This window comes from Tympanuchus pallidicinctus, unplaced genomic scaffold (assembly GCF_026119805.1).
Source record: "Tympanuchus pallidicinctus isolate F22 unplaced genomic scaffold, pur_lepc_1.0 scaffold3, whole genome shotgun sequence".
Lineage (NCBI taxonomy): Eukaryota > Metazoa > Chordata > Aves > Galliformes > Phasianidae > Tympanuchus > Tympanuchus pallidicinctus.
In genome coordinates this window covers 34233762-34246726 of record NW_026294747.1, presented here as the reverse complement: position 1 = coordinate 34246726, position 12965 = coordinate 34233762, and positions in this window count along the sequence as shown.

Here is a 12965-nt window from a genome sequence, read left to right as displayed (position 1 = left end):
GTAAATAAGGTCTAAGTCAGACCTATAGAGAAAAATAGCTGGTGATGAGGGGCCAGTATGCATACTAGACATTTCCTAACATTTACCTACCTGTAGAGTACGAAAAAGATTCTTTCAAACTAGATCTACTTTGTTCCTGTGCGTTAGAGCTGTTTATAGAGCTCCTATATATTAGAGCACCTCACTGTTGGAGCATATTTAAAGATGTTTTACCTCAGAGTAATCCAGGTTGCATTCAAACAGATCACCGTGCAACATGGGCCAGAACCTGGTAAATGGAGATCACTGAGAGCTGCAGTTCAAAAACATGCTTAAATTATGCAAAATATGAATGATTTTCAACAAAAATTGCATAACTTCTGTAAAAACACACTCTGCAAAGAGAGATGCAGCAGCTAATTGTTGAGAAGGAAGCATCCAAGGAAGAACATATAAACCTAAGGCACTAATCTCACCGGTTCATCACTGGAAAGATAAATGATGCTTTGTTAAGTGATGCAACCATGAAACCATGTCTCTGTAACGTTCCTCAATGCAGTAAGAGCACTTGTATGTCCAGATTTGATGTTCTTTCATTTGATTTTTGAAATCATTTTTTATGTAAATAAGTGCTCATCACAGGGCAGTAATTGTAGAAAATTATTTACTCTTTGTAAAAAACACAGATTTTACATTTCCTATGCTTGCACTCTCTTGCACCCCTCCTTTTTGTCTTTGTCATTTATTTCTATTTATTTTAATTATGGATTTTGTGTAAAATTTATTTATTAGAGATTCCATTTAGGTTTTACTCTATAGTATAATGAAATGCCTACTAGTCTGGCACTTTAATGAATTAGAAACTTGTTTAGGACAAGGAATGGTATGTCTCAATTTCTAAATTGCCCATCAAGTGTATTGTGTGAAATGTTTTGCTGGTGTTTTCATGAGAAAGAAGTACTGATTACTATAATAAAACTCTTGTGAATTTCAGTTCAGGGAGTCATACTGGGACTCAAAGGAAATGAACTCCAAGGGATATATCATATGTAAAGTCCTAGCATGTACATTAATTCTGATCAGTTGTAGCCTTTGCGCCTTTTCTCCACATTTTTTTCCAAGTCTCTCCCTTTCTTTACTTTACTATCTGATTTACATGAAAAATTCTGCTACATATGATACAGAGAAAACAAATACTTACCTTTGAATTCCAAGACAAACAGGCAAAGAACAATTTCTTCTTTTGTGATTTTTCAGAATTCCCCTGATATTCCATGATGACCAAGAGAGTCCTCACAACATTTCAGAAAGATGGGAAGTACCAGAATGGCTGAGCTAAGACTACGTGTCCACATAGAGCACTCGTCCAGCCACTTTTTGGGTGCTAATTGCCATCATACCAATCCCTAAGAATTTATATCAGGAAAGAATAAGTTGTACTGATTCTATTAGTCCTTTGCTACAAGGAGTGCAATATTCTTACCACAACCAAAAAAGGAATCAATAAACATGTATGTTTTAAATCATAGTCAGAGTTGACATTTTTTAGATGCAGTTCTTTTTCTCACAAACCTCTTTAACTGGCATCATTTTCTATGCTATGAAAAGGTAGTTCAACTCATACGAGTTAGTTTCACTTTAGCTTCTTGTTTAAAGCATTTGAAAACTGACTATTTTAAGTAACGCTAATGCAGGGAAACATTCTCAATAATCGTGGCTGGTGTATACACTGCTTCTACTGAAATTCCAAGAGAAATATAAAGAGCCTAGCACCTGAAGAATATTTGCATGATATGATTATTTTTCCATGTTTCCACATGGAGAAAAAGAAATGCACTATAGAACTATTTGTAAGAAAGAGTGAACAGACAGAAAGATGAATCTGAGGAGAGCTTGTGAGGGGCAGTGATAGCTGTTGGTATGCATTTCAGTAAGATAATACAACAGTTAGTTATTCTATTCCTATCCTTCCCTCAGACAACAAAGTAGTAACATTTTTCTCGTAAAAGGAGGGACCCCGCAACTAAGATTTTCAGGAAGCTTGGAAAGGAAATGAGCAGGGATTTGTTACACATACTTCTGGCAAGGTAAAAACCTCTTTAAGAGGAAGGTAATTACAGCAAAAATATTTTTTTATCCTTGTCAGTGTTTTACGGGCTGATTTGGCTTGGTTTGTGACTAATGGGGCAGAGGAACCACAGACCCACACTGGAGGAAAGGGGGAAGGGGAAAAGGGAAAAGGATAAGGAGATGGACCTAAAAGCACAACAGCGGCAATGATCTGAGGAGGAAAGCTAATTTACTAAGTAAGATAGTGGAATGCAAGATAACAAAATATGCTACAATATAATTGGAATTAAGGCTAATAAATCAAACAAAATGAGAGAGAGAGTGACTGAAGATCTCACTCTAATGCTGAAGGTTAGATGGCTAAGGAGCTCATAGGCTGCAGAGACCAGTAGAAAGGGAAAAAAGTGGATATATCATAATTTGTGAACAGTTTTTATCTTTCCCTCTGAATGGAAAACAGACACAGAACATTAAAACTATTCTGGGCTATGTATGTTCTTCTCTACTGAGAACCAGGTAACAGAAAATCAACAGTCCATGAAACTGGAGCATTAACTCTTTAACTCCCATAACATGATGTTATGATGTGGAATACTGATAACAAAAATCATAAAACCATTACAATCCTCTACATATGAAGGACTATTTTCATTTAATTTGATATGCTTTTGTTCTAGGAACCATCTTTGCTACAGTAAAATAAGCATGGGAGACTGTTACATATACATGAATAAATACTATGATGTTGGAGTTCAGTGCGCACATTGCTAACTGTTCATTTCAGTTTGTGGTCAGTTTATAACAGCCATATCTTGAGTGTGCATCTCAACAAATGCTGAGGTGTAGGAAAGCCAGTGTGCTTTCTACACCTCAAATAAGGACATTTTCTTTCTAGAGCTTTCCCATTACTTCTCAGAGCACAGCAAGGATGTCTCAAGCTGCATTAGGAGAGATTCAAATTGGATATTAGAAAAATTTCTTCTCCAAAAGAGTGGTCAGGCACTGGAACGGGCTGCCCAGGGAGGTGGTGGAGTCACTGTCCTGGAAGGTGTTCAAGCATTATTTAGATGCTGTGCAAGAGACAAGGTTCAGTGGGGAAATATTGATTGTGGGTGAACAGTTGGACTAGATGATCTTGGAGGTATTTTCCAACTTTGATGAGTCTGTGATTCTATTCTATGACTTTTCCATTTTCACAGTAAAGTAGTACTTTTGGTGGGTATTTTGGAGGCTGAAATCCTTTCTTGATCTACATAACAGAATTAGTAGCAAATGTACAATTTTACATGTCACTAAACGTCTGGTTTATTCTGTAAATGACTTGAATGTTTTCAGAGAAAAACTGGTGTTCAGACTGGATATTTCTGCAGCAGTCTCTCTCTCCTTTCTAGACCTGAATCAAAGACGTGGTATTAACTCCAATTCCCTCACGTTTGTGAAATATGTATTATTGCTGGAGTTCAATACTGTCCCTTCCTATGCTCTTAGTTCAGTTAGCTGAGTAACCACTCCTATGATACCCTCAAATCCAGTAAGTAACCAGTGTTATCAGATATTTTCTACCATGGTTTTCATGTTCTGTCTAGAAAAGAGTTCTCTTGCTTGAAACTGCCAAGAATTATGCTACTCCTTTCCATGAGTCTTGCTACCTTTTTTAACATATCAGCTAGAAAGTGGAAATACACATACCTATCACAGGCATCTTAGTTCTACAGAATTTATAAAGCTTCCCACCACATGAACTCAGAGTATTGTCCACGTGCAGTTCTAAGAGGCAGCTGTGCTGGAGTTGTTCTGATGTGGGATATTCTCACTAGTGATAATTGCAAAATAAATAATCTGGGAAATAGTGTCAAGATAGATCATAATCCAGTGTCTGCTCTTCATGACATGGATTTAAATGCAGGATGAAGTTCCTTAAGTCAGAAGACTTCCAATTTATGTGGTAACAAATCAGAATTTACAGTATGTCGAAATACCAAATATGATAAAGTTACTTTGAACAAATAATGTCAACTTTAGAAGAAATGCATCGTGACTCATTCCAGTAACATTTTCTCTGTGAAATTATCTGAGCAAAGGGCTAATCCTGTTCTCTACACAGAAAAAAGTCCCTTCAAGTCAGGGAGAGTTGTGCTGGTTCTAAAATTGCCTGATTGGTATCCAAATGTATTCAGTTTTACAGTTTGGAGTGTCTTATAATCTTTCCAGCAAAAATACAACACTTAATGGTCCCAGTCCAGTAAGGTTATCCACACATACTGATTCTTATTTACAGCCAGAGTGATTTACAAGAGAAGAGACTAAATCTGCCATTAAGATCGCTGACATAGTCTTGCTCAAAAGCAGGCCAACAAACATGAGCATAAAACTCTCTCCTTATTACTGAATATTGTTTATAGCTATAGCTGTTCTTTCAGTGCTCACTTCATACAGATTCAGTGCAACTGCTCATGTTTTCTTTCTCCAATGCCAATTTTTGAGCTTTATTTCCTCTTCTGTTAAAGAGGCCTAACTGTAGTGAAGTAAATATCATTCTTCTGGTAGTAGGGATAAAGAATTGACATACAAATTCTATGAGAAGGTTTTGCATTTTGGAGGTCATCAACATAATCAGATGATTAACTTCTGTTTGTTTCATCAAGTTGCAAGATTGGTAAATTTGTAGTGGCTTTTTGGGACACTGTGACAGCGTACAATTCTGTATGAGCTTGTGCTCTGAAGAGGAATTTGAAAGTAATCTAAAAATATTTTACATGGTATTTCCTAAATATTCTAAAAAGAGAGTTTTTGTTCTCTTAGCCTAGCAAAATAAGAAAGCAATTAAAGAAATAAATAACACAGAAAATACACAAAAAATCCACTTTAATGGAAGAAAAAAAAAACAACAAAAAAAAACAAAAAAAAAGAAAGCAAAAAAACACTTTTCACCAAAGAGTGTTTATCTCATGTGAATAAAATACGTAAGTCCCAGTCTTGGTAAAGATATAGTGAAAGAATAATCACAATGACAGTTAATACCTTCAAATAGCCTAGCCACACAACCTGAAAAATACTTTTCAAATAAAGTCTTCAAAAGACATAGGATAGATAATTTTATGTTACACTACTAATTTGAAGGTACTTTATGATATGTTGGGAAACAATTTTTTCCTCTGAAAGACTCACTAGTTCTAGTGGTGACAGGTATTCTTTCAAAAGAAAATATCCTATTTACAAGATTTTTGTGATAAGAGCACTTTCAAATATGGAAGACAGTTTAAATTAGTCTGCCTGAGGAGAATTCAGCCTTCATTTTTCGCTGTCTGCCAAACACTATTTCAACAATACTGCAAGGATTTTGGGAGGGAAATCTGTGTTAGTCTTGCCTCTTGAATTATTAAATATTCATAGGGACAAAGATTGTGAGTATAGCTCTGCACAAGTTAGACACTTATTGAATGGTATGAAGAGGTACCACAAAAAAATTGTTTAAATCCTCAGCTTTTTGAGTTTAGAATGCAATAAAAAAAGACATTTTTTTTCTTGTGTTTTAAAGCTGAACTTTCATTTTCTACTGAATTTAAAACAAAACCACCTTGACTATTTCAGTCAGCTCCAAGCATGTTTTCACTATAGCATCAATGTCACCTGATACCGAGTGATCGGCTTAGAAAGATGAACAACACCTGGCCTTATAATTTTAATGCACATTTTTTTCTGTTTTCATAGCCTTCACTGTAAAATAGGTGCCATACAAATGATTATAATAATTTAGTTTATTAGTTTGTTGTCAGAATGTTATATATCATATCAAAGGCATGAACCATTACTGTATTTTAGAATAAATCTTTTAAATTCCGCATCATATTATCATAATACGCTTTTACTTTCATAGGTGTGTGTTGTTGTTATAGATACTAACCAGATTCCTTGCGTTAAGTCTCTATTACTTGGGCAACATATTCCAGTCCCAACCTAATACATTCCACCCATTCTAGCAGCAATCCTTCAGGGTGCAGGCTGAACAGTTATATTGAGCTTTGTTGAATTAATTACTTTCTAGAAAGTAACCTGTAATTAAAAGATAATGTAACTTGTAACTTCTGATATTTGAAAAGCTACTCTTGCTCTTAAAAAACCCAAACCAGTTTGAGTACTACCTTTCTCTGAATAATTAAAAGTTAAATCAGAGAATTGTGGTAAGTTATACGATTAATTATTGGAAGAGCATCTGGATTTTGAAAGATTTAGCAAGAAAAGAAATGGCAGTAGGATCTTTATTAGGCTTGATACTTTTGCATAACTTCTTTTCTATTAAATTAATCTTTCCTATTTGTCACTCAACACTTTTTGAGGTAATTAACCTAGTTACCTAATCCTGGCTCTGGTCTATAACATGCATCCATAATGCTCAAGTCAATCTCTGTGGTATTCTTGTTTCTGATATGTCAAGGCAAAAGCGTGGGTTTTGTACTTGTTTTCTACAGCTCTGTTGAGTTTATAAAAGATGCTGAGTACAATGAGACAGACCATGCCTGCTCTTTAAAATGTGCTTTGCAGAAGTTTTAAGAGAAGAAGGACAAAAAAAATGTGCTAAGTACAGTATTTTGTACTTACTGCTGGAAGCATAGCCCATATCATAACAGTCAGTAGTGTCAAGATACATGTTGAGATTTGCTTAACATTCCATTGCTAAAATGAAGGATGATCTTGGTGTTTAAAAGAGTAGAGAGAAAGAGAGAGAGAGAACAGAAGAGGCAGGGCCACAATTAAATTTCTCTGCCTAAAGCTCTGTTTAATATTGTCCTTGATACATAGAAGTTCTGTGAAAGCTCTAAAAAACATTCTCATCATTAGATTTAATGACTTAGAGCACTCAAATTAGGCATTTCAGGGTTGGGAGCCTAAATTCAATCTATGTATTCTAATTTGAAATCTGGCATCTAAATTGGGCTTAATTAGAATTTTTGAAAATCAAATATTTTGTTTCATGATTCAGAAATTAGTGAGATCTACAAAACTTGGGACCTACATTCAGTTATTTCACACCTCCCTATTCTTTCTTGCTTTTAGGGTTTCAGTGAGTTGGGAGGGAACCAAGATTGCCTACAGAGGCATTGCAGCAGTATTTCTCTGTTCTCATCTTGCCTTTATAAGAATGGATCCATTGGTGCTATATTTTTCTCTTTGTGCTTTGAATGAAACGAGAGAGTATTTATGAGGAGATTGTAAGACACTGTGAAATCCTAAAACTTCTGAATAGATAAGGTAAAAAAACTGGGAAGTGTCAGCCTTGATACTGAATACCATAACTTAAGAGCTTTTAGCATGAATTGTAAGCACTCAGAGAAATAGTTGTTGACAGAAAGAAGTAGGGCCCAATTGTTAGAGGGCAAGGGTTAATAGAATCAAGCAAAAGTGGCACTTTTTAATATCTTTGATTAAACATGATAGAAATGTGCTGTGTCTTAGTAATAAAATATTTTTATATAATAACTGTCATCAGTATCTTGTTGATAAAGATTCATGTCCACAGAAAATAAAATAAATTTTCTAGCTCCTAGGAAAGTAGTGTTTTGAAGCAGTCCAGAAACTGGAACTATTCATGTTTTTGTCCCATTGAAGATGGTTTCTGATTCACTACAGAAGAATATGGCCTGATGTAAAGATAATCAGGCACAAAATAAAAATCTGTAAAGATCTCCATTCCTAAATTATCCTTTCAACTCATGGGCTGACCTGCTTTAGTTATTGAAAAGCTGCTCAGTGGTCTCACGGGAGCTACATCCTTCCCACATTACAGGATTCCTAACATCTCCTCCCAAACTGAAAAGGCAACTAGAACCTGTTTACTTTATAAGGCAGGCAAAATTTTCCATCATTTAAAGTTTTGGCTTAAAACTCTTATTCCAACTGCAAAATTCTGCATTAGCAATGGGAATAAGCATGAGGCATTAATCTGCTTAGATTTCAATAATTCATCCTCTGAGGCACCCAATGGATAGCAAGTTTAGCCAAGTAGCTTGAAGGAATGTTTAAATAGAACTGTTCCACGTGTTAAACAAACACTGATGACTGACAGTAAAACATAAATTAAAATCATAAGAAAAATAACCACAGAATCCATTGCTATGATAGAGAGCTTTGCAAAGGTACGTGAAACCCTATTTGAAGCTAAACAATGTAGCTCTACTGTCAGAATTCCTTCACTTTTCTTAGCCTTACATCCTACCGACCTTACTGCATTTGAAAAAATTTTGTGTAGTTTTGAAGCATTTGGCCATAACTTGAGCTTCTCAGTACAGGCGTGTTTATCAAATGACATCTGGATTGTTAACTACTCTGTCAAGAAGGCAGTGTTCAAAACTTTAACTAATAGTTACATTTTTTGTGGTAACTGAGTTTTATTCCATATTCCCAGTCAATTGCTCTGCACATATTTCCAAATTATCTCTATGTAGAATTTTTCTTTTCTTCCTCCTTCTTAATCTTGGCAAATTACAACAAACATGATTTTTAAGTCATTGTAGAAAAGCAAAATACACACACAAAAAAACCACAGTAACTCCTTCACACTTGCCTTATAATAACCCTTTCATTTATCTATGATCCTAATCCTTTATGAAAAGTGAGAGGTGATGAGTTTCATGGTTTATTTTAAAAAGTACATTATTTTGAATGGGTAATACTACATCTTATCAATTTACAATAACCTGTCTTCACTGATAGCTCAAAAATGTATTTTTTATTTCAAATTCAGAAATACGACATCTAGAGCCAGAATAGCTTTTGGATGTGTTTTGCCTGCTTCTGTAGCAAGTAATTAAAAATCAACTAAAATACTGCTATAAAGTACTGTGATACTATGGAAGAGAAGGAAAGGAAGGGAAGGGAAGGGAAGGGAGGGAACGGGAGAAAAAGAAAAGAAAAGAAAAGAAAAAGAAAAGAAAAGAAAAGAAAAGAAAAGAAAAGAAAAGAAAGAAAAGAAAAGAAAAGAAAAGAAAGAAAAGAAAAGAAAAGAAAAGAAAAGAAAAGAAAAGAAAAGAAAAGAAAAGAAAAAGAAAAGAAAAGAAAAGAAAAGAAAAGAAAAGAAAAGAAAAGAAAAGAAAAGAAAAGAAAAGAAAAGAAAAGAAAGAGAACAAAAGAAAAGAGAAGAAAAGAAAAGAGAAGAAAAGAAAAGAAAAGAGAAGAAAAGAAAAGAGAAGAAAAGAGAAGAAAAGAGAAGAAAAGAATAGAAGAAAGAAAAGAAAAGAGAAGAAAAGAAAAGAGAAGAGAAAAGAAAAGAGAAGAAAAGAGAAGAGAAGAGAAAAGAAAAGAGAAGAAAAGGAAAGAGAAGAAAAGGGAAGGGAAAGGGAAGGGAAGGGAAGGAAGGGAAGGGAAGGGAGGAAGGGAAGGGAAGGGAAGGGAAGGGAAGGGAAGGGAAGGGAAGGGAAGGGAAGGGAAGGGAAGGGAAGGGAAGGGAAGGGAAGGGAAGGGAAGGAAGGGAAGGGAAGGGAAGGGAAAGGGAAGGGAAGGGAAGAGGGAAGGGAAGGAAGGGAAGGGAGGGAAGGGAAGGGAAGGGAAAGGGAAGGGAAGGAAGGGAAGGGAAGGAAGGGAAGGGAAGGGAAGGGAAGGGAAGGAGGGAAGGGAAGGGAAGGGAAGGAAGGGAAGGGAAGGGAAGGGAAGGAAGGGAAGGGAAGGGAAGGGAAGGGAAGGGAAGGGAAGGGAAGGGAAGGGAAGGGAAGGAAGGGAAGGGAAGGAAGGGAAGGAAGGAAGGGAAGGGAAGGGAAGGGAAGGGAAGGGAAGGGAAGAGAAGAGAAGAGAAGAGAAGAGAAGAGAAGAGAAGAGAGAGAAAGAAAAGAAAAGAAAAGAAAAGAAAAGAAAAGAAAAGAAAAGAAAAGAAAAGAAAAGAAAAGAAAAGAAAAGAAAAGAAAAAGAAAAAGAAGAAAAGAAAAGAAAAGAAAAGAAAAGAAAAGAAAAGAAAAGAAAAGAAAAGAAAAGAAAAAAAAGAAAAGAAAAGAAAAGAAAAGAAAAGAAAAGAAAAGAAAAGGAGTAATGGTGTTTAACTCTGGGTGGAAGACTAGCAGAGACAAGCTGAGGAAAACACTCCCATTTTTCTTTGTAGTGCCTCTTTGCTATAGAAAACTCTTACCACTTCTTTTGCAATCTTGAGAGAGGTCAGAAAAGAAGAACAAATCTGACCCCTAGAAAATAATCTCTTTCATCTTCCTTGCTCTGCTAAGGATACACTTCTTGTCTTGCAAATGGAGCCGTTTGACAATCATTGCTCTCAGTGTCTGGTTAAGCTTCATCTTTGGTGCTAACAACTAGTGCACTTTTGACCTCTCTCTGCTGCGGTAGACATACAGTGCCAAAAAGGTCAAGGAACAACTTTTCCACAGAGATTATAGTCTAACAAACGTTTTTCCTCTGGGCAGCCCCAGAACTTGGATATTGGCCCTATTGGACTTGATTTTATGAAAATTTAAGGTTGCTCCAGTGAGAGCAAAGACAGCTATTCTTCTATTATTGCTAAGGAGCATCCATAGTGGTTCCTTTTCTGAGACACACTTTTCCTTACACTTTCTCCAGTGTGTTTACTTTCAGCTTTTTGTATCTTTAAGAGGGAGAGGGTGAGAATTTTTCATTTTTTGAAAAAGTATGGGCTACTTAGCTGTGGTGAGAGCAAGGGGGTTTGAAGAAGGAAAACTAAGTGCATGGTTTTGGAATCACTGAATTATTCAGCTGCCCAGAGTTCATACACAAGCACTAGAAATATACAAAAAGTTTTACATATATTAAAGCATTAAAGCTTTTGGTTGTACACTAATAAAAACTTTCCTTTCATCATTGTGTTACATAAATACTCTTAACTCAGAAATTGCCAAAGAAACTAACAGTGCAATACCTTCTCCATTTTCCTGTCTTAAAAAATATTAAAAATTTAGCCTCAAAAAAGTGGCCAAATATTCAAATATGGGCACCATTCCATCATCTAATCTATGGGATTTACCTGAGTGGTGTATTTAAAGGCCTTTTCCTGTCAGTGCTTTGTTTTTTCATGATCATGCTATAGGGCACATAGGAGGCTGTGAACATGCTATATCTGTCATAAATCAGTGCTAAAGGGCAATTTGTCCTGAGCCATGACCCTATGCACTTAGCAATTGCAATTTGGAAGTTCTGCAAGATCTTATATTGGTGGCAATATTTGCAAATTTTCATGCAATTAAAAAAAATATAAAAATTAGAATGTTAACTGAAGTTAATTGATTATTTGTCAGAAATTCATATACAAGCATTTGTATATTCTTTTAAATGTGTATTTTATTGTATAACTCAATACTCAGATTCTAAGAAACTAAGAACAATGAAAAATAAAGATCGATCATGAAGTAAGTTCAAAACCTTCAACTTGGAACTCAACCTTGAAGAAGATTTCTTTATCCAGATTTAAATGATGAAAAAAACAGTCTGGTACATACTATGTAGCACCACAGCAAGCTTATCGCATTCAAAATGCCATACTGTTACTTAATCAAAAGCATTGATATAAGATGAAGCATAGCCTGGATGAAACTGCTAGAGTTCAAAGAAATGGCTATATATTTTATAAGCACACAGTATGCAAAGTAGCGTAAGAATTTAGGGTAAGGAGAGGTGCTGCAAATTTTTTGTTTGTCACACTTCAGACAGGTGCTGCCATCTGACTCTATAAGCAGATTCATCTACACATTAACAGCATTTTAAGAGCCCAGAGTAGTTGCTTCTAGTTGCCAACTACATCATGGAAAATCATTGTGCATAAGGACTGGCTATTTCTGCAGCCACAGTGGAATTTTTTCCATTGTCACATCATTGCCTTCTAGGTGACTGTTTCTCACTTTCATCCAGCTCCCCACACTTGTATCTTGTATTACCACTTCTTTGTGCCCTGTGAATACAAGGCCTCACTACCCAACTTGCAGCTTCGAACACAGCAAGGGAAGAAATATTCAGGGGTCTTTTCCCTTTTTCAATCCTAATCCCTTATGTGTTGCAAATACAATTCCTTAATAAGAGAAACAGAAAACTAGAGTCTGTAGACTGTTTTGTGGTGCAGACATCACTAGTAAATTAAACAGCTTCATTTTCAGAACCAGTAAGGATCCTTACGCTATGTGCCTTATGAGGCACCATGGCCTCCACTTGCTAAGATTATCACATCAAAAGGATTTTGGACCTGTTTTTAAATGTGGATAGGAATAAATGGAAGAATGTCATAATGTGATTTTCCTTCTTTTAAATTTAGCTGAAAAGAAGTGTCCCATGGGTCTGTTTGCAAATAGGAGTATGGAGAAGAAATGTTGGTGGGCTTCTGTTTACTTTCTTCTTTTCATAACAAACAGGTACTCCTCCAAAATTTATCCCATAGTCACCTTTTCTGCAAGGCACAACAATAACACAAACGTAACATTAAAAAAATAATAATAATAATTTTGGAAAAGGAATTTTCAGTGAGATGCTGTTTTGAACATTTTGTTATGAAGTCTCATTGGTAAGGACACAGAAGATGAGGACATTTTTTATTGATGCTATTGCATCAGTCAGAAGGTAATATTGTAAAGGTGATATACTTACCAGTTAACCAAATCTTAGATGCAAATATACAACCATAGCATTTACAACAATTTCATTAGTAGTCTACACCTACCTTCAGAAATGTTTTTCTTCTCTGTGCAGATATCTCAACAAATTCTCTCTTCGCCATGGCTCGTCTCCATTACTTACCTAATTATACTTTCCTATTACCTGATGTGTCATTTCTTTCCTTCCCATTAGGAGTTGTCAGCAGCTGTTTGCCACAGTCTGCATAGTTTATTCCACATTTTTAAGCCCTTTGTTTTCCAGCTCAACACACATATCCAGTGCTGAAAGTCAAGATTTAAGCTTTTCCACAGGGGCTCATTTTTCTG